This window comes from Colossoma macropomum, unplaced genomic scaffold (assembly GCF_904425465.1).
Source record: "Colossoma macropomum unplaced genomic scaffold, Colossoma_macropomum, whole genome shotgun sequence".
NCBI classification, from domain to species: domain Eukaryota; kingdom Metazoa; phylum Chordata; class Actinopteri; order Characiformes; family Serrasalmidae; genus Colossoma; species Colossoma macropomum.
This window is the reverse complement of record NW_023494809.1, coordinates 6,474,519-6,497,388: the sequence shown is the minus strand read 5'-3', so window position 1 is coordinate 6,497,388 and position 22,870 is coordinate 6,474,519. Positions and strand designations below refer to the sequence as shown.

Genomic DNA, 22,870 nt, shown 5'->3' with positions numbered 1-22,870 from the left:
TGCAGAGTAGTGATGACGTAACGACGCGTAAGCGGGGAAATCCCGGGAAGACCCGGTTCAGCCTCTCTCAGCTCCTACCAACTCTTAAATTAGTTTATTTTATCATATTGACTGAATGTTTCCAATTTATGGGGAAAAACTCACAAATTGGGTTACAAGAGCTAATTTTCTGCAAATTGGGCTCATCTTTTCGAGAGAATTGTGGTCAGTAATCAGATAAACCCATGTTTTCTTAAAATTTTGATGCTTTTCAGGTAGGATAGTTTCACAGGGTTGTGGGTTTTGCGCCCCAGGACGTGTTCCTGTGCGCCGGATGTGGATTGGTCAATTCTTTCACACACTTCAGAGACCCCCGTAGGCTCAGGTTCCTTTTCCCGCCATTGTTTCGGCTTTGGCTCCTTCAGACAATCGTGAGAACGCTGGTGCGGCGCTGCAGAGGCGGGCTGGGGTGTTTGTGTGGGTTCCGTGTGTTTGGATGCGAGCGTGTGGATGCGCACTGCGCTGTGCTGTGAGCTCACGCTGATGATCGCCTTGTTGCTGGGAATGCTGGAGCAGAACTCCGAGCTCCAGAACTGCGCGTTCTGTAGGGAGATGATAAAACCACTAACCCACTTTTGGAGTTGGCTGGTTGGGCGAAGCTGCGGGTGGCGATGTGATCGATTCCCCCCTGAGTGATTTTAAAGAGTTGGTTCCACCAGACATGCTAGAGTGGAGGCATTTGCATGATGCTAATTGGTGTCCATTCATCTTAATTGATGCAGCGGCTTTCTTGGCTTTCTTGCTTTCTTGGCTGGACTGTTCATTTAAACAGTAGAGTCTTTAAAAAGAGGGTTCTTTAGTAAAGACGGTGAAATTATTCTTCAGACTGATGGAGAGTGTGTTGAATATGGTTCTGTGTAGAACCTTTGTGAGAAGGGTTCTGCTGTGGTTATGATGTCAAGCTTCAAAACAACCTTTTTGGTGCTATAAAGAACCAAACAACACACTCTCTGTCCATCTGAAGAATGATTTCATTCTATGTAGAACCATGAACACTCAAAGAACCCTTCAATGATTAAAGCTTCAAGGTTCTTCATGGGTTCATCAGTAAAGAAAATGGTTCTATATAGAACTATGAAGACTCAAAAAATCCTTTAATGATAAAAGGATTTTTTGCAACCTTTCTTCAAGGTTCTTCTAATGATTAAGGGGTTCTTTGCAATCTTTGCAACTTGTTCTTTTACAACTTTTGGTGCTGTAAAGAACCATATACAATCTGTCTGAAGAATGATTTCACCACGCACAGAACCATTTAAGCTTCTTAAGGTTCTTTGAGTGTTCATTCTTCTATATAGAACCACTATTTACTAAAGAACCCTTAAATCTTTTTAAGGGTGTAAGTTAGTGCATGTGTAAAGGAGGTGACTGATTCTTATGTGTGTTCCTTGTTGTTTCCTCTTAGTAGTTATAATTATTTGTTCTTGTTCTGTTTCTATGACTGAGCTGCTAATTGATGTGTGATCTATTTTGTCCTAATTCTTCACCAAATTCTCAGTAATATATTTATTACCCACAAAATATAGACTAAACCGCTAAACTCGAGTCTGACTGCATGGAAACTGCTGTACACTGCAAAAAATGGCATCTTGTCAAGTAAAATGATCTTAAATATAGGAAATAAACCCAACATTTGTCCTGTTGAGATGGCTGTAAGCTTATTTTAAGATTATTTAACTTATTTCCAAACTTTTCTATTTGTTTTAAGTGATTTAAGTAAAATTCTCGCAGTATTGGAAGATAATTGTGCTTGTTGTAGAAAATGTGCTTGAAAATGATCTGCCAGTACAGTGAGACCATTTTACCATTTTTAAATGACCCAGAACAAGTAAATATCTAGACATAAGATGGATAATCTTATAATAAGAGCACAGCCATCTCAAAATGGGAAATATTAGCTATATCCACTAGATTTAAGATCATTTCACTTGAAAAGACGCCATTTTTTGCAGTGTAACTGGTGCAAACCAATCAGCTGAACTGGAGATCCAGCCAGACTGGGTTCAGATGGATGTTTGATGTGTGTGGTTGTGATTCGGACTGTAAGAAGTCTTGGTTTCTGCTCGTAATTGATGATCCGGAAGAGTCGAGAACTCAGAGAGGTTTAATGTGTCAGTGTGTTGCTGATGAGGCATTTTCTCGTGGTGGAAGATGGATTAATTGTCTGATCCTCTGTTTATTGTTTGCTGGTTATCTGGTTATCTCGTTCCTGTTCTCATTGTCCGAATTAACCGACTCAGTTAACCGTCAGGTGTTAAGCTCGCTAATGCCGTTAAGATATAATTGCTTAATTGGCCCATTTCAGCAAAGTTTCCAAACAAACAATCTGCATCATTTGCACTTCCTTCAGAATCAGTGCAGAGGTTTAATATGTATTTTTTTAAACTGTAGGTTCAGAGTTCAGGCCTTCAGGCTGTAGAGAGAGACGGTCCACGACTTTACGTCCTACAAATATCAGCCCCCCCACCAAGCCCCCGCCCAGCCCCCGCCCAAATGACCTATTTAGCGCTAAAATGACACCAGCAGCTCCAGTGGAGGCAACCAAACTGCATTTCATCACTCTTAGGCTTTGTTCACACAGCTGGTAAAAGTGGCCCAAATCTGATCTTTATCTTCATATGTGACTCAGATGTGACTCAGATGTGGGTCAGTGTGAACAGATAAACACACTGAATCAGACATTTTCAATTCCGATTTGAGACGCTGTCATATGTGGTGCTGAAATCCGATCCGTATCTGATCTGCGGCAGTGCGACTCAGTCTGAACAGTCAGATCAGAATTCATGCAACTTTTACGTCAATCCAACTCGACATTGGTAATAATTTCTCACTGCTGAGACTCAAAAACATCTGGGCTGATGTTTCTGTACAAAATTTAGAAGAGACTGATCCAAAACCTTCATGATTGAAGAGATTTCTAAAGAAATGTCCGAACGCGGCCGCAGGAGAACGAGGCTGCAGCGTCAAAGAACAGTTAAAAGTCTGAAAGCAGTTTAAAGAATCCGAGGACGCGAACCAAAGAAGTGACCGCGCCCTTTTTACGGCTCCAACACATTCTGGGTGATGAGCCCAGCTGTCAGTCAGTGAAGCTTCATGATGGCTCCTGTGATGCTGGTGAAGATGAAGCTGATCCTCCGGGAGCGACTGGCGTTCGTTGGCGGTCGTGATTGTTTACCTCTGGATGAGCCGTGAAGCAGCGTGAAGATTGTTCTTTTGCGCAATCAGGTCAGTTTCTGTTCTGTTCAGACTGTCTCATACAGATCACATTTAAAAGACATTGTGAGCAGACAAACAAACAAATCAGATTTGTTGAGAAAATCAGATTTGGGCCACTTTTACCTGTTGTGTGAACGAAGCCATTAAAAAAACCCTCAACTAATTTTCCTCTTTTTTTTTAGTTATTTACACCATTTTAATTTAATTAATATTGATAATTAGGAATGTTTCCCTTCTGCAAAGTTGATTTTCCCATCATCAGCCTTGTTTGGAGTGGTTGTTCAGTTAACCTCTTATGCTCGTGGGTATATTTTGGTTTTTCCATCTGAATTTACATGACCGAATCGTAAGGCAAATCATTCGGTTACTGCATGAAATAAATGTAAATTTTTTTTTTTCCTCCCAAATTAACAGAAAATGTGTTATTAACATAAACATGATGACATATGCTTACAGTTTACTGCTGAAAGCCAAAAAACTGAGACGCTCTTTGTATTATTTTATAAAAATAATTTGTACAGAGCAGATCAAAAGAAGAGACGCCATCTGAGATCCAGTTTGTAGCTCAGATTTGTGGAAAAATGAGTCGACTTTCAGTAGAAAAAAAAAATGTGAGTTCAGCCTCTTTTATTATAAGGGTTTAAAATTACATCACCATCTATTTGACTGGAAAGAAGACAGTTACAGCCTCATACGACCCCCACCTTTAGAATGTAGCTTATGAAATATGAACGTTATGAAGTAAAGAATATGACGAAGTGCGTTTAGGAGCCACCGGGGGTTCCACAGAGTTAAAAACGTTAAACGAATGTTCTGTGCGCTCTGTAGATGCTGGATCTCCGTCTCAACCGGCTACCAGTCAACCGTCCCTACTAGTCCACCCAGCGCCGTCCTCAACTCAGGGGAAACTACTGCAAAAAATGGCGTCTTGTCAAGTAAAATAATCTTAAATATAGGAAATAAATCCAGTATCTGTTGAGATGGCTGTAAGCTTATTTTAAGATTATTTAACTGATTTCCAAACTTTTCTATTTGTTTTAAGTGATTTAAGTAAAATTCTCACAGTATTAGAAGATAAATGTGCTTCGTGTAAGAAATGAGCTTGAAACCAGCAAAATTATCTGCCAGTACAGTGAGATAATTTAACTTAATAAAATGACCCAAAACAGGTAAATAATATCTCGAAATGAGCTGGATAATCTTATGCGCTCTGTAGAAGCTCACCGCTGGGCTACTCATACGTTTTGGTCAGAGCTGCTTGCTTGTAGGCGAGTTTGACCCCAAGGTGGTCGGCTTTGAACTCTTTCTGAAGAAGTATTGATCTGTAGATGATTGGCACGTGATTGGGATGTTCGCAACGAGGCTTTGTGGTGCAACAGTGGGGTGAAATGTGGAGACCTGGTTATGATGCAACAACCAGATCAAAAGGCTTATCAGCAAATTCCCGAACGTTTAAACTAGACTCTTAAAACGTGGTTCTTCAAGGGTTCTTTGGTAAAGACTATATTTTAGCTCTAAAATTCTGGATTCAAATAAAATGTGGCTCTACTTTGCCTGTTCCAACTTACTGGATGTCATAAAAAAATAAATATTTTTTATTTTTATTTTTTACTGGCTGAGAACTGTCAGACTACACAGTTAACAAGATGGTTCTTCAAGGGTTATTTAGTGAAGAGAATGGTTCTGTATAGAACCATGAACACTCGAATAGCCCTTTGCATGATTAAAGGGTTCTTTGACTTCTTCAGACTGATGGAGAATGTGCTTTCTTTTTGAAAAGGGTTCTATATAGCACCAAAAAGGGTTCTTCTATTGTTATAATGTCAAATTTGTACCAACAAAAGAACCCTGGTGTCAAATGGAACCTTTTTTCAAAAAAGGAACCATCTAAAGCACATTCCGTATAAATCAGAAGAACCCTGTATGATGCAAAGGGTTCTTTGAGTGTTCATGGTTCTAGACAGAATCATTTTCCTTGCTTAAGAACCCTTGAAGATCCATGTCTTTTAAAAGTGTCGTCTGAGAGTTCTAGAATGACACACAGTTCTCACCTAGTAAATAATAAAAATGAAAAATAGTTTTTATGATACATGATGTGTCGTGATATTTATGTTTTATGACACTCAGCAAGTTGGAACAGACAAAGTAGTGCCACATTTTAAAAATAGCATCAAAAACTGTGAATCCAGAGTTCTAGAGCTCGTCTAAGAGCTCTAGACTGACCAAAGTCTTTATAGGAAAGTCTGTTCACTCGGCGGCCGTCTTGGCGATGCCACCGGACAGTTATTCCCAGCTATTTAGGACCAGGCTCCTCTGTCTGAACAGGGAGAGACCAAAATACTCTAAAGTGATGGTAAAATTACCGTTTCAGAAGCATGTTTGACGTCTGTGAGGAAATCTGACTAAAACGTTATAAACAGTTTGTAGTTTTTGGCTCAATAATGCACAAAAAACCCTCAAAGCTGACCAGCAAGCTGATTGGCTCTTTTTCTCTAAGGGCGTGACTTTCTCTGGAAACAGCCGCCATGTTGAGTATTATGAGCTTCCCCCTTCGTATTTCAACCAGCGACCGTCTCCTCCTGCTTTATAACGTCTCTGGAATGACACTGTTCTCACCAGCATCGTTTATTTATCTATTTATGATGGAACAAACGAGATGAAAGGGTTTATCAACAAGTTCTAGAACTTCAGAGCGAATCTGAGAGTCTAGAGTGACACACGGCCGTCATTTAACGGTGAACGGAACAATAGAAAGACCCAAAATATTTATTGGAATAAAATCTCAGCAATCACTGATTATTTCTTCTCTCATGTAGTCACGATGCAGTTATGAATTATTGTTTTTGTTCTTTTCGTTTTGCTTCAGGGTTTTGAGCATTAAGATGTGTAAATGTTATTTTTCGCTGGGTGATTTTTTTTATGATACACAATGTCACAATATAAATTTTTTTCTGACATCCAATAAGTTTGACAGACAAAGTAGTTTCACATTTTAAAAATAATATTAAAAATTAATTAATGAATTCAGTTATTGTTAGACATTTTACACACCGTGCTGCACTAAATCCAGTTAAACAAGACTAATTAGGCTCTTTTTTTAGTCAAACATGCAGTCGGGAAGTGTTTCTAAGTACTGACGATATCCACAAAACGCTTGTTGTGATGTAGTTGATCACGATAACGGTAAATATTGTCATATTGCCCAGCTCTACCTCTGCTTTATGGATTAGTCTCCATTTAAAGTCCATCAGCAGCGCATAGTTCTGAGTTTAAACCTCCTCTAAAGTGTGGAACTGTATCCGTTTGTCCGTCTAAGAGCTGTAAAGTCGTAATAATCGTTTATTTTATCGCGGTTTTCGGCGGCGCGAGGGACGAACCTGCCGATCTGAAGTGACTTCTGCTCGTTACTTATTGTGTTTGGTTATTTATATCTGTGTATCCAACTGACTTCGCTCCTGTTGTCTATTTCTGTCGTCCAGCCCGCGTCGAGCGCTGTCTGCGCTGACCGGAGTTCAGAGGTATGACTAACTGTCTTAAAGATAGCTGCTGCAGCAAGTGACCAACGGGATCCGTGAAAGCTCCAAGGGCTCCGGAGCGCAAGCTCTCTGGTTTCGGGTTCCACTTTATTGTGAAGCCGTTTCTTAAACATGACGCCTGTCGCCACGCCAGCCGGTCAGGGTCCAAAATAGTGGGGGGTTGGGGTCGGGGGGGTGCTGCCGTTCCCAAATCAGGGAAATGAAGTTCTTTCACATACTTTCCCTGGACGCTTCCCCTCAGGACAGTCCCTGCTGTACATTCACTTCACTGTGGAATCGAAAGTACAGTAGAGCCGATCTGGGTGATTTAATTTGGGGATTTCTGTTTCAGTTTGTCCACAAGTCTGTTCTTTTTAAGAAACAATACAAAGCACACATTTACCTTCAGCATCAACCATTAATTTTCTTTTTAAACTGTTAAAAATTTTTAATCCCTAAAATAAATGTTACGATTTTAGTCCGTAAACATGAGGGATTTTACTTTCAAATCAAGTCCTACACTCTTAAAAAAGATGGTGCTTCAAGGGTTCTTTACTAAAAAAAAATGGTTCTTTTTAGAACCATGAACACTCAAAGAACTCTTTACATGATTAAAGGGTTCTTTGTATCATGAAAGTGTTCTTCATGTTGATGGAGAATCTGCTGTAGATGGTTCTACATAGAATCTTTTTGAAAAGGTGTCAAGCTTGTAACGATAGAAGAACCCTTTTGGGTCTGTAGCACATTCATGCACGTTTTCCATCAATCCAAAGAACCTTTTCATGATGCAGAGAACCCTGTAATCATGCAAAGGGTTCTTTGATTGTTCATGGTTCTATATAAAAGCACCATTTTAAAAGTGTGTTAAGTTATTGAGTTGTGGAGTTTTTGTTGCCTTTGAGTTGCTCTTAAAATGCTTTGCCGTTGATCAGAGCTGAACAATTTGGGGAAAACTGTGATTTTTTATGAGTAGTTTTGCGACTATAATTTTAATTTTGATTATTGTTTTATAAATGAAGCTTCGGGCTTGTTGGACCAGATCGTTCAACTTTTCTAGCTCGAGAATTGACTCCTGAATGTCGAGTGCCAGCCTGCCAGTTACAGTTTTACAGTTTTTTTTTCAGACGTGGTTGTGACGTCACAACACATTGAGGTTTAATTTCCCTACTTAAAACGTACGACGATGTTTTTTATAATATAGGCTAAAACATTGGAAAATAACAGCTCTTGCGATTTGAAAATGACGCTTTAGTTTCTTTTGTTGAATTGTGATTTCGATATAAAAACGTTTCGTTTTTCGGCCCCACCGTTGGGAATTTGGGTGCATATTGAGGATGTGCAGCTCACAATATGGACAAAATGGCGATTTCGTGGCGATTCTGCCTCTAAAATTATTGGCTGTCAGATTGCGGTGCCCTCTGCTGACTCCTCTTTTTCCGCTATGTATGACAGCTCAGCTGTAGAGTACATACAGTATCGTTCCACACTTCATGTTCTAGAGCAGGGGTCTTTAATTAAAACTCAATAAGGGTCCAGTTAGAGAAAATATCCTCAAGCAAAGGTCCAGAACATCATAATGTCTAACTTACATCATGATTCAGTGCCATATACTGTTTACTGAAGTAGCCTAGTAGGTATATCAACATCTTATACAGTCGACTGAATGTCAAATCAAATAAAGTACAGTTCTGTAATATTTCAACAATGTTTATTGTCAGTTTCTCTTTTTAGATCACGTCATGTGAAATAACTTCCCTCTGACTCACTTTCCCCTCCGACTGCTGTGTCTCGCCTCGTCCCTCCCCTGTGTCTGCGCCACTCACTCGAGTCTCAGTGCTCATCGTAATGCACAGATCTGATTGGCTGAGTAGCGTCATGTGTGATATTTACGTCTGCATATTTCAGCTTTCATCTCCATCAGTTTCTGTAAAGCCTGACTTCACAGTAACGATTAATAAACAGTATGTGATGCAGCCCTGGTGGGAGGGTGGACGGTGGTTTTGGGGGGGGGTGGGTGCGGGACAGGGGGTGAGCAGGGTTTTATTTTGCTGTGGATTGGAACACAGCCATGCCCCGTGTCGTGTAGAGGAGCTGCTGAAGCTGAAAGCAGAAGATCCTGTCAGGAGAGCGAATCTGACCCTGCGTGCCGTTTCTGGAGTTTGGACCAATCGTGAGTGTGTGTGTGTGTGTGTGTGTGTGTGTGTGTGTGTGTGTGTGTGTGTGTGTGTGTGTGGAATACACCGCATGCAAACAACTCATCCCAATCACCGAACTTTGACCCCCACCCCCCCTCGCTCTCTCGCTGCCTTTGATGTCCAGGTCCTCAGTCTAAAGTCTGAAGGTGAAGAACTGTCATGTTAGCCCTGCTGCTGTAACTGATACACGGATTATAGACGTCTGAGTTGCACTGGTTTGGCTTGAAAGCTGATCCAGGTGCTGTTTTTAAGTAGTCGGTATTTTTTTTAGGAAATATTTATTGATTTTGCATAAAAAATTGGATTCTATTATTCTGTTTTGGTCTTTTTGGAACTCATAAACTGTCATGGCAAAAATATATCATCACGATACTTAAGGACGTTTTCACGATACGTTATGATATTCACGTTTCAAAAAATACTATCAAAAACTTTTGTTCAGTATTTGCCACTAAATCCAGTTAAACTGGACTAATTTCGCTCTCTTTATACTGAAACCTGCAGTTGGTCAGCTTCTACAAGCACTGACGATACACACCATATGATCAGAAGAGCATATTGTATTATATTTTGACATTATTTATCATGATAATATATATTGTCGTAGCCTTAGTGAGAGCTTTGAGCTGTAAAAGTGAGTTTTTGAAGTCTGGCTCTGGATTGTGTCCCGACCGATGTATTGATTTACTGATATATTGGCCTGATATCATCACTGGGTTCAGTTTTCGATGTTGACTTCCTTGCATTCCTGTCATTCATTGATGCACCTACAGAAACTCTTCTAGAGCTGTGATTGGTTAGAGGGCTCATTTGCATATTGCAGCCTCCTGTGAGGACCAGTATCGCGATAACAATTAACAATCAATATATGGTGCAGCCCCAGAGTCCACAGGGGTTTTAAGGGTGAATTTAGCCACAGGGGGCTGGTGTTTTAAAGCGAGCTGGTGTTTTTGTAGTTTAATGGGTGAAATTCAGGGAAGATGGTGACACACTTCCTTCGCTCGCTCTGATTGGTCGCTCTCGCCCATCCCCCGGATGTTGTGGATGATTTGGACCAGAACAAAAACATGTTATTGTTTTTGTGAAAGACTAAAAAAAACAGCCCCTGCTGAGCCCAGCACTAACACAGAGACCACCCACACCCACCCCACCCACCCCCCCGACACACAGACACGTTCAGCCCCATCACAGAAAACACATTAAACATTTACCTTCTCACTTCGTCCTCTTTCTCCCTCTCCCCTCTTTCAAGGAAAGTGTGATAGTGGAGGTGTAACGATGCGTTTTCAGGTTTGATACGATATTTGATTCTGAGGTCAAAATTTGAGTTGATTTTCAATATTTTAGTTGATAAAAATGTTTTGTTATTATATATTACACTGATTGGGCACTGATTTTATTTTAACATTAAATTAGTCATCAGTGCAGACGAGTTATAGACAAAACAAAAAGGTAAACAGCCTCCAATAAACCGTTATACAGCTCGTCTTTAATTGAGATTAGTCTGGCACCAGGCGCCTTAAACCCTTACACCCTTAAAAACTCTTAAGCTGCTGTTTCAGTCTTGTTTATGATTCCCATGAAAGATAAAAGAGCACGAGCGACGTGTTGATGATACTGTTCAAGATTGTTCGATACGCCAGCGGGTTTTCCATCCGCCAGTTTTTGTGAATTTTGAAAATGCACAAGAAAACCTGAATAGAAAAAGCCAGAAATTCGAAAAAACACCCAGAGATCCCAAAAAGAGTTTGCATGCTGGACAAGGTGGAAACGTTAGAATATCGCTAATGCCGAAATGCGGAAAAGGGTGATGGAAAAGGGTTTTTCGAACAAACGATGACGTATCGAGCCATGATTCAATGATTTCTGCAGACGGGTGCGTTTACGTTCCCAGATGCGAGGCGGACGTCGTTGGGGGGGCACAGAGATTTTAGACCTCATTAGGTGGCGCCGTTGCTCATCGTGCTCGGTGTCTCTGCAAACGATCGTAAAAAGTCGGCAAACAGCCGTAAAGATGAATCTACAGAAGCAGAAACAGTTAAATCTCTCGTTTCGGTGCCGCTAATCATGGCAGCCTACGTCATCTAAAGTGTCTATGCCTAACTTTATTGGATGGAAACGCAACTTAATTAGCTTTTTCTTCTGCAGAAATTTCGTAAATCTGCAGAATATTTGCAAAACAGTATCAGTGGGAGAATATAAATATGCGTTATTAGTACTGATCAATTAATCAAGGTACTTTTTTTAAATAATCAAGTTTAGTTGAGTAATCGTGGTTGTTATTGGAGCGAAATAAAAAGCAGGGTCATTAGGCTCAATGCTTTGTCTCTTTGTTTCTGCCTAGTGTTTAAAAAGGCATCGTGCACAGGCGACGTCTGCTTACTCATCCTGTATATGAGCCTGTTAATGATTAATCATATCGGCAATAAATATTAATCAGATCTCCATTCTGAGCCGGTGTAGGACGCGATGATTTTTGGACTGTCATCTGCCAGCGTCAACACTTACAGCCGTCATCATGCATCTTTAATAGTGTTCATGTGAAGAAACCAGTTTTAAAGGTGCAGTGTGGAAGATTTGGGGGGCTCTATTAGCAGAAATCTGGTTCTTTTCCACTTAAACACAGTCTGTGTGAGTACACTTTACAGGAGAAGGAGAAAACCGCTTTACTTTTAATGTAAGTCAATGGAACCAGACGTCTTTCCGTGTAATTTTGGGCCATTTCTTTTGGTCCATTCATCATTCAATTTACACACAACGTGAAGAGCAACATGTATTTTCAAATTATGCCAAAAACCATGGGAATGTGAAATGGCCTGTAACACACAGGAAATGTTAAACGATGTTAAGTTTAGCAGGATAGTTTATCTGCATGCTAATGCAGCTAAAGGTACCAAGGATGCTCGTTCTATAGAAAGCGAAAGTATCGATAATGTGGACTTAATAATAAACAACAGCGGCCAGAAAAATACTGTGCAGTTCTGCTCATGCCTGTTTGTGTAGTTCCTAAAACGTTTGTCAATTTTACGCTTTTATTATGTATTGAATTATAGTCATATTATAGATGAGGCTGCGATTACGACCAGATTACAACCTCCAGTGAATTCTAAAAGCTCTGGTTTGTCCTGGTGAGCATGAAGACGTAGCCCTCGTTCTGCCATCGAGCTGTTTTAGTGACATTTTCCTCGTCTGCAGCGTTAATACAGGTTTATTTCCAGCCGTCGTAGCCGTCGGCGCTGGAGGCCCCAGTAACGCGGCTTCACCGAGAGACCTGTGCTTCTCTGAGTGTTGCCTGTTGCTGAGGCTGAGCTTCATACGGTTCAGATTATTTTTAAACGGTATTTTTATTTTTAATGTCCTGAGTTCTCAGTTTACTAGTGTCACTGGCGACCCAGATGGCCTTTATTAATAGTGCGGGTCTGACTCAGCGACCGCGGCGGGTCTTAAAGTTCACACCGGGAGATCCGGAGAGAGCGGCGGAGACACTGGCCTGGTCAGGCTCCGCCCACAGGTGTTCTTCCGAAGGCGCTGTTATGAGGCCGGACAAGTTTTACAGAACACTAAAAATCCCATTTAACCCAGTGAGATGGGGATGAGGATGGCGGTCCATGTTGTTAGCATGTTGTTTCGTTCCCAACCATGAACGTCCTCCATGATGAGCTTCCTCACAGACAGAGGGCATGTGGCCAGTGATGCACTGCTTGGAGAGGAGTTTTGATTCTACTGGGTGGAGTTTCAGTTGTATTGTGAGAAGTTTCAGTTGTACTGGGAGGGGTTTCGGTTGTACTGGGAGGGGTTTTGTTTGTACTGGGAGGAGTGTCGGCTGTACTGGTAGGAGTGTTGGTTGTACTGTGAGAAGTTTTAGTTGTACTGGGAGGGGTTTGGGTTGTGCTTGGAGAATTTTCAGTGGTACTGGGAGGGGTTTCGGTTGTACTGGGAGGGGTTTTGTTTGTACTGGGAGGAGTGTCGGCTGTACTGGTAGGAGTGTTGGTTGTACTGTGAAAAGTTTTAGTTGTATCGGGAGGGGTTTCGGCTGTACTGAGACGGATGTGTTTACACTGCTATAATGTGTCTCAGTCCACCTCCTGAAATGGTTTGAATGATGTGTTTACACTTTTTTTATGTGGCCTCCAGATGTAATCCTGATACTCACGAAGTGACCGGGTGTAAACAGGGTCTTATTCAGAAGGAAGTGATCACTGATGAAGGCACTTTGTGCCGTTGGTGGGTGTCAGAGAGAGAGAGAGAGAGAGAGAGAGAGAGAGAGAGAGAGAGACACTGAGGTAGAAGATGACAGCACAGACATGCACTTCAAGCAGACCCTCATGAATAATCCTTCCTCCTCCTCTTCCTCCTCCACTTTTGAGTCAGACTGCGAGACACAGTGCACTCGATCACACAAACACCACCTAAAACAGCCAGACTAGTTTGGCGGTCAGCGCGTGGGCGTCCAGGAGGAAATGTAGCGCAGTGGACGCTCAGAGCGAGAGAGAGAGAGAGAGGAAGTGAAGGTGAGGAGAGAGATGTGAGGAAGTCTCCTCCCCCCGAATGCTAACGTTGCTAATAATGAATGGAAGCTGGTAGAGCTCAGTTAGCGCTGTACCAACCAGAGCATGCTACTTCCAGCTAATGCTAACTCTCCATTGTTCTTTCCATGGTAGTCAACAGTTCGGAGTGGACTTTCCGGTTCCGGTACTTTTCCAGGCCGACTGGACCAGCTGTTCAGACTTGGGCTCTCTTTTTACCGACTCAGCAAGGTTCTAACTTTGATTCACAAAATAAACAAATAAACTGGCAAAATATGAGTTTTTATATAGAACCTTTTTTTTTTTTTTTACTGAAGAACCCTTAAAACACCATCTTTATTAAGAGTGTGTGTAATATATATATATACATACGCTCCTAACAAAGATGGTGCTTCAAGGGTTCTTCAGTACAGAAAATGGCTCTATATAGAACCATGGACACTCAAAGAACCCTTTGCATGTTTAAATGTTTTTTTGCATCTCTAAGAGTGTTCATGGTTCTATATAGAGACATTTTCTGTACTGAAGAACCCTTGAAGAACCTTTTCTAAGACTGTATGATATTTATGTGTGTCATGCATATATATATATATATATGTATATATGCGCCATGGCAGCGTGATTATTGATAACTATTGGTTCTGAACTGGTGGTCATATTAGTTTAGGAGTGATTTATAGATCTGTTGAAGATCTGTTCCTGTTATATTTATTAAAAAGGATAGTTTGAAGCTGATCGGTGTGGCTAAGATGTTCTGGGAGGTGTTTCACAGTAAAAGTGAGGATTGTCCAGTAGGAACGTCCGTTAGATCTCTCTGTTACACCGTCCTGAGTTTGGGCTCCTTTGGAGGATCATCTGGTAGAAACATCCCTTCACTCTAACTGGACAGCCCTGACTTTGTGCTGTACTTATCTGGCTAACTTTGGAAAGACCCCCCTATTTAATTCTCCTTCTAATAAGCGTAATAAACCAACGAGTGAAGTCCTCTGTGAGCTGGTCTACCAGCGTTCTTCACGGTTTGGACTCTCTAAATGCTAAATGCTAAACGCTAACTCACTTCCATCAGCTTTCAATCACTTCTAGCCATGCTAGCACGTTAGCATTCCTGGCTAAAGCACCTTTAAAGCTTCAGGGGGACGTCGTTGGCTCGCAGCCCCGAAACCCTGCTGCGGTCCCGGTGGGAGCGGACGCCCAGCGATCTGTTGATGTGATATCAGGTTTGATTATGGCGTTAAAAGCAGGTGTTCAGGTATGTGGTAGTGAGAGGGGGATTCTGGGGTCCGGCTCGCTGGTGCAGGCTAGCATAGCGCTAAGCTCTCTAAGATTAGCCTTGATTCCGGCCATCTAGAGTTCCCCAGATGCCTCTGGATACGGAGCACTTTATCAGCGGGTTTGAGCCGAGTGAGTCTGATTTCCAGTGTCCGGTGTGAATCCCTCCTCGCCGTGACGCTGATGATGATGGTTCCATAAAACGAGCTCATTTCGGATTTCTCTCTGTGTGTAAACTGAAATTAACTGGGCCAAAATGCAGAGTAACTCAGTACGGCTTTACACCGATCAGGCATAACATTCTGACCACCTCCTTGTTTCTACATTGTCCATTTTATCAGCTCCACTTACTATATAGGTGCACTTTGTAGTTCTACAGTTACAGACTGTAGTCCATCTGTTTCTCTGATACTTTCTTAGCCCCCTTTTACCCTGTTCTTCAGTGGTCAGGACCCCCATGGACCCTCACAGAGCAGGTACTATTTGGGTGGTGGATCATTCTCAGCACTGCAGTAACAGTGACGTGGTGGTGGTGTGTTAGTGTGAGTTGCGCTGGTCTGAGTGGATCAGACACAGCAGTGCTGCTGGAGTTTTTTAACACCTCAGTGTCGCTGCTGGACTGAGAACCAAAGACAGCGTCCTGTGGGCAGCGTCCTGTGACCACTGATGAAGGACTAGAGGATGACCAACACAAACTGTGCAGCAGCAGATGAGCTATCGTCTCTGACTTTACATCTACAAGGTGGACTGACAAGGTAGGAGTGTCTAATAGAGTGGACAGTGAGTGGACAGTGTTTAAAAACTCCAGCAGCACTGCTGTGTCTGATCCACTCAGACCAGCACAACACACACTACACACCACCACCACGTCAGTGTTACTGCAGTGCTGAGAATGACCCGCCACCCTGCTCTGTGAGGGTCCATGGGGGTCCTGACCACTGAAGAACAGGGTAAAAGGGGTGTGAGTGAACTGAAGTTGTTGTGCAAATCCGACACTGAAATTTACATGTTTACATTTACATTTACGTGTGTAATGCTAAGTGCAAGTAATGCCTGTCCAATAGGAGGAGAGCTAAGCAACGTTTCTATTGGACAGTCCACACTACAGGTCACTACATTCCGGTGTGAATGTTGGGCTTTGTGTGTTGGAGCTCAGACTCTGACGCTGCTGAAGCTCCAGACTCTCTCTAACCCACATTCGCCTGGCACAAAGAAATTCATACCGGAATACTCAGAATTTCACATACAGAACGTCCAGCTGCTCCTGTTCCACAGCCAGTGCAGTACAGGGCACGACGGCCATGTGATCCCTCGCGCTCCAGGACACGGCACCCTCGCAATTTCACCTCCAGACAGTTCACAGTGTCACTTTTTAAAGTTGGACTGGGTTCCCGGATCGCGTTCTGCAGCATCCTTTACCCCTAATCAGACCTTAATCACCAATATCTTCCTTATCCTGAATAAGAGAACATTGATGAACGTCAGAGTCTTCGTGAAAACTGCGTAAGTGGGTTTGAGAAGAAATTTCTTCTTAAGAACGGTTTGTGAACGAGGCACAATGTTGTTATTTGCTGGGAAGTCTTGATTTTTACTTAAACGTGGATGTACAGTGTGTTTCATCTCAGTCATGTAGAGAAACTCAGAATTGAAGCAATCACTGTGTTTCCCTTTGCTAGTTTACCAGCTTCTTATATCATCAGTCCACTTACTGGAGGAGTGGCTGTTAGTACTGGGAGTTTCACTGTAGGGGTGGGTGATACGGCAGAAAAATAATATTGTGATACTCTTCACGATACACAATATGTAACGATTTATTTTTTCAGACATTTCGTCAGTTGGAACAGAGAAAAAAGAGCCAGTATTGCTACATTTTTAAAAAATACTGTTAAAAATTATGCACACAATGATTTGCATTCAATATTTGGCACTAAATCCAGTTAAACGGGGCAAATTTTGCTCATGAAACAAGCAGTTGGTCAGTGTCTACAAGCACTGACTACATACACACAGTATGTTTAGAACAGCGTATATTGTATTGTGACATAATTTATCAAAATAACTATATATATTGTCATATTGCCCAGCCCTATCGTAAAGTCTGTGTGGTGCATAGGCTCTCTTGTGATTGGTTCAGTACAAGTAAGCTTCCTGTCTGTTGTTCTGCTTCAGTTTTTCTATTGTAAATCCCTTCTTTTACTCTGTCACCACGACAGAAGTGTCACTGCTGCTATACTACAGGAAGTGTAGGGGGCGATATGGCTTCTACTGTTTCATTTAAAAAGCCTCTATAATGTTCATATGATCCACACAGTCACTCTGACAGACTGTAATACACTACAGGAAGTGTAGGGGGCGATATGGCTTCTACCGTTTCATTTAAAAAGCTCTATAATGTTCATATGGATGTATTTACAGTATATTTCAGTGGTGCCCACACACAGTGTTTTGATTGTTAACAGTTTCTAATTATTGTTTTGATAATACCCTTTTTTATATTAAAAATAATACATGCCTTTATTAAATACCCAGTGAAGTATAAAGAGCACTGAGATGAGTATGGATGTCTGTATCACCCCCCCTCCACCACCACCAGGTTTATTTCAGACCTGTGGGAAACACTGTATTTATTAATTTTATGAAAATTTAATTTAATAATTATGTCTTCTGGGTATTGCTAAGGCTCCGAGGACGCTGTGTGGAACGTGCTGTGGTTTATTCTGGATTTAATTCGGTTCCCATAGTTTAAAATGTGAACTGAACTCGTTAAACTGTTCGAGTTTGTAAAAATGTAGCGTAATGAAGGTAAAATTTTGCGGTGGGGGGGTGGCGGGGGGAGTTCAGAGCGCGAGCCCTACCTGAGCGCTAGCGTGCACGCTAACCCTTCCCTCCGTGGCCTCGTGCCTCGCGGCCTGTCCAACTTTGGCCGTGCGCAGAGTCTGTTACCCTAACTGGGAATAAGATAGGGGTCGATGCGGACACCAGGGGAGGGGGGGGGTATATGTTGGGGGTGGGGTGGGGGGGTTCATGTTCAGCTGTTCCGCTCTCTCTTCCCTCTTCACCACCGGCCTCTTCCTGTGCCTTAGAGACAGGGAGTGGGCCGGCCTGTTGCCATGGCGACACCCTGATTGGCAGCTGGCAGCTGTATTTGGTCAGCTGTGGCGGAGGTGGCGGCGCTCAGCTGATATATTTAACAACTTTACGTTTTAACACTCACATAACTGACAATACATACCGAACAGAGAGAGAGAGAGAGAGAGACAGAGAGAGAGCGGGAGAGAGGGGGAGAGAGAGAGAGAGAGAGAGAGAGAGACAGAGAGAGAGACAGAGAGAGAGAAACAGTGATAAAGGCAAGAGAAAGAAAGAAAGTTGGAAAAAGCCTGAGGAAGAAGGGAAAAAGAAAAGGAAGTGACAAGGAAAAGAAAGAGAGATGGAAAAACAGATGGAAAAGGAGAAAAGAAAGACAGAAAAAGAAAAAAAGGATGCAAGAAAGGACGTTACAAGGAAGAAACTGAAAAAAAGGAAGATGGAAAAAGAGAAAAGAAAGTGAGGGGGAGAGAGAGAGAGGGAAAGAAAGATTGAAAGATAGGGAAAGAAAGAAATGGAAAAAGAAAACAGAGTAAGAAAAAGAAGACAGTAGAAAGGAAAGAAAGATAAAAGGACCGAAGAGAGAAATGGAAGAAAGGAAGAAGGAAAGAAGATGGAAAAAGAGGAAAGGAGGAGAGAGGGAAAGAGATGAAGAAAGATTGAAAGAGAGAGGGAAAAGAAAATGGAGAGTAAGAAAGAAAGGAAGAGAGAAAAGGAAGAGAGTAGAAAGGAGGGAAAGAAAAAAGGATGCAAGAGAGAAAAGGAAGTGAGGTGGAAGACAAAAAGAGAGAGGGGAAGAGAGAAGGAACGGAAGAGAGGGGAAAAAGAAAACGGAGAGTCAGAAGGAAAGGAAAAGAGAAAAGGAAGAGAGTAGAAAGAAAAAAAGGATGCGAGAGAAAGAAAAGGAGAGAAATGGAAAGAGAAAAAAAGTGAGAGGCAAGAGAAAGAAAGATAAAGGAAAGAAAGCAAGATGGAAAAAAGAAAATGGAGAGAATAAGAAAAAAGGAAAGGAAGAAAGAAACAGGGAAAGAGAGGAAGAATAATGGAAAAAGATAGAGAGGGAGAGGGAGAGAGAGAGGGAGGGAGAGAGAGAGAGAACGGCATTGTGGGAAGGGTTGCTGATACAGCACAAGCTACCAGGTTTATTTATAGAGACCTCGCCGCCCAGCCCTTGGATACCAGCAGCCAATCAGGAGGCGGGAGGGAGGGCCCCTCAGCCAATCGGAGCGCAGGAAGGGGGGCGTCACTCAGGAAGTTCTCAATGTGTTCGCTTCAGCATTTAAAGGGCCGGCGTGACATTTTTCCTCCAGCTCTCAGCGCATCCACCCTCCGAACAGTCGTCATATCTGGCTAAAATTAGGCCAGTGTAGAGGGGTAAAACAGAGGGAGGGAGAGGGAGAGAGAGGGAGGAATAATACCAAATAAACACAAGCGGCGCTCTCGGTCTCTCGGTACCGGAGCCTTTAAAACCTGCCCGCCGTGAGCCGGCGTGGTGCCGAGTGTCGGCGCTGGGCTGAGCCGCTGTCAGTGTCAGTGCAGCATCACTGTTGCTGAGTGAAACTGGTTGTGTAAGCTGCTCCAGCCTCAGCCAGCGTCTCTCAGAACGCCTGTGATTAATAAGCTGGATAGAACCACAGAACTGATGCAGAACGTCATCATACATGCAGTTAGTCCACCTCCAATATAGGTCACGAAAACCGGGCACTCGGCTGGTTTGAGGGGGAAATCATATCAAACGTTTTTAGAACAAATAGAGACGTTTTAAAGTTTAACTTAAAGACAGACGCTTTGCACTGTGAACATTCAGTGATCTTTACAGGTACTATTTCAGAGATATGCTTTTAGAACAATAACTTACATAGTCATTTATATGATATATATATATATATATATATATATATATATATATATATATATATATATATATAATGTGTATATATCCAAAATGAACTTTACAGGAGAAGGAAAAAACCTACTTTACTTCTAATGTAAGTCAATGGAACCAGAGTTTTTTCCAAGTCATTTTGGGTCGTTTCTTTTGGTCCATTCATCGTTAAATTTACACGCAATGTAAAGAACAACATGCATTTTCAAATTATGTCAAAAACTGAAAAACGACAAAGATGGAGATATGAGGTTTTCTTCCAACAGTAGCGATATATATATATATTTAAGAGCATTTTTATTGGTCCAATAATCATGAAAGTTTCACACAACATAAAGAACATCTGGTGTGTTGAAATGATGCAGAAAAATACAAATCGACAAAAATGGAGATGCATGGTTTTCTCTGGAAAACGACTACATATATACATATATATATATATATATATAAGATCACTAAGTGTTCAGAGCGTAAATCACCAAACACAAACACAACTACAGAATGTTTAAGAATTTATAAACATTTGAAACAAAGAAAGAAGAATGTTGAAGATTCTGCACTGTTTCTGGGTCACTGTTCCAATTTAAGCACATTTGTGACACAATTACAAACACTAAACCAATCAGACATCAATGAAAATATATCAGAAATTCTTCTTTTCACTTTTTGTGATTTAACTGTTGTGCTCATATCATCTGTGATGCAAAATGTATTGGATAGATGCGTACGTTACTATGTTGTTGCTGTTGGGACCTCACATCTCCAACTTTTTTGGGCATTTTTTATTTAATTATTTATTTATTTGAACATAATTTGAAAACGGTGGCCTTTACATTTCATGGTGAATGAACCAATTTAAAAAATGATCAAAAATGGGGTAAAGGGCACCTCTATAGTAATACTAACTTCTGCTAGCGCCCCTATGGGATTCTAGCAGTATGTTAGCGCTGAGCTAACAGCAATTCAACATTTTTTTTTGCCTGATCTGGATTAAACAGACATTTGAAGCTGGTAAAAGTCTCTCCGTGTGTTTTATTTGAATCTTATATCAGTCATTATTATATATCTGAGCTTGTGTGTATCAGTGTTACAGTGACTCTTTCAGTAATGAGTTCTGCAAATAGAGCTGCCACCACTGTTTTACATTCATAACAGCTAACCCAAACCTGCTTAGATGGCTCGTATTCACAGTCAGTGACGTATCTAGAACCTCCAGAAAGCCTAAAGTGGTCTGTAAGTGCGCAGCTTTATTGTCGTTGCACAGTACAGGTGGGTCACTGCAATGAGATGAAGTATTACTGAGTACTACTGTGTAATAATTAGAGCTGCAACTGACGATTCTGTTCATTGTCGATTAAGCGGTTGATTATTTTCTCGATTAATCGATTAGTTGTTTGGTCTAGAAAATGTCAGAAGATGGTCAAAAATGTTGATCAGTGTTTTCAAAAGCTTTTTTTTTGTCCCCACCCCAAATATACACAGTTTGGTGTCAACGAGGGGTAAAGAAACCACAAAATATTCAAATTTAAGTAGCAGGAATCAAAGAAATTGTACTTTTTTTCCTTAATCACTCATTAATTTAATAGTCGACAACTACTCGATTAACCGATTAATTGTTCCAGCTCTAGTAATAATCCTTATATAGTCATTTTTTAAAGTTATCCGCTTCACGATTTGATCTGCACTTTTCAGAAATGAGGCATTCTTGATATTTACTTCGTTCTATTTTACGCTCTACAGAGTTTATGGTGATTTTATCTTCTACAACTCTTCATTATTTTAGCACTTCTTTATTGATCATTTACAGCTTTTTATCAATTATTTGTTGTTATAGGGTATCAGCATCTCAATAGGATCATTTTATACACCTGTCTTCATCAAAATTGGTCTCATATGAATGAAGACTGGTGTATTTGTATATATATGTGCAGAGAGGTTGCTGTATGTTTCAGTGGTGCTGATGCTGGTCAGTGTAGGGGGGGTATTGATGCTGGTCACTGTAAGGGGGGGCGGGGGAGGGGGTATTGATGCTGGTCAGATGTGTTGTTTTGTGCCGTGTTTAAAGCTGAGCTCATTGATTTCCAGCTGTAACGTGTTGCTGATAAATTTCAGCCCTGGTACTCTTCTCTGGACAGACACAGGAAGCGCCGATAAAAGCGCCCGCCGAATATCGCGCCCCCTCCCACACTGATAGTCACAGCTCGGCGGCCTCAGCCTGCAGGATGTGTGTGTGTAATGTGTTGTGTGTGATTTGTTGTAGCCGGTTTTGGTGCCGATACGTCTCCGTTCGTCCTGCAGCTGATGGTGTTATGCGTTTTAACAATGAGTTCTTCACAAAGCGACTGGCTGGGTTCTGTAGGTTCTCTGGTTCTGTGTTCTACAGGACCTTATGTTTACCCCCCCACACACACCCTCTCGCTCTGAATGTAGTGCGCCAGAACGGTAGTTATAAAGTTAAACTTCCCATATAAACAAAGACAGTGTTGAAAAAATGTGGGATGTAAATAAAACTGCAGCTCGTGCGATTTGAAAATTGAAAATATCGAAATTTTCATGTAAAAGTGATGAGTTCTTTGGCGTTCCACTTTCTGACCAGGGCTGAACGATTTTGGCAGAATATCTTATTGCGATCTTTTTGTCCAGTATTGCGATTTTGATTGAATTGTCTTATGGGCTTTATTTGGCCAAGAAGACCAGCGAATCCTTTTTTTCTGGCTTAAGGCTTGAACACTTAAAACAGTGTACCAGCCTGCCAGTTGTTTGTGGTTGTGATGTCACAGTTTGGTTGCTTCTGATTGGTCAAATTCATCTAAAGCAGCACTTGCGATTTGAAAATTTTACTCTTTCAAATTGCGATTTATAAAGACGATTAATCTTTCGGCCCGACCTCTGACCTCACAGTGATTACATTCAGTTGGTTCTTTATGAAAGTGCCTCCCTAAAGGTCATTACACGTTGAATAAGCAACACAAAAATAAGGGCAAACAGCTTGGTTGTTGCCTTGCCAACAGCAGAGACAGCTGTGATTGGTGCTGGTGAAAATTTGCAAAACTCCAACAGAGAAAAAAGAAATACAGTCGCAAAGATCATGTTTGGTTTGCAAGATAGCAACATTTATAAAATTCTGTTATCAGTTTTTATTTA

At 41.5% G+C, this 22,870-nt stretch overlaps 1 protein-coding gene across 3 annotated transcripts in view; it reads left to right on the top strand.

The window, feature by feature from the left end:
• Nucleotides 1-22,870, top strand: part of dyrk1b (dual-specificity tyrosine-(Y)-phosphorylation regulated kinase 1B) — an 81,121-nt gene that overhangs the window by 40,898 nt on the left and 17,353 nt on the right. The gene's annotated exons all lie outside the window — the stretch shown is intronic.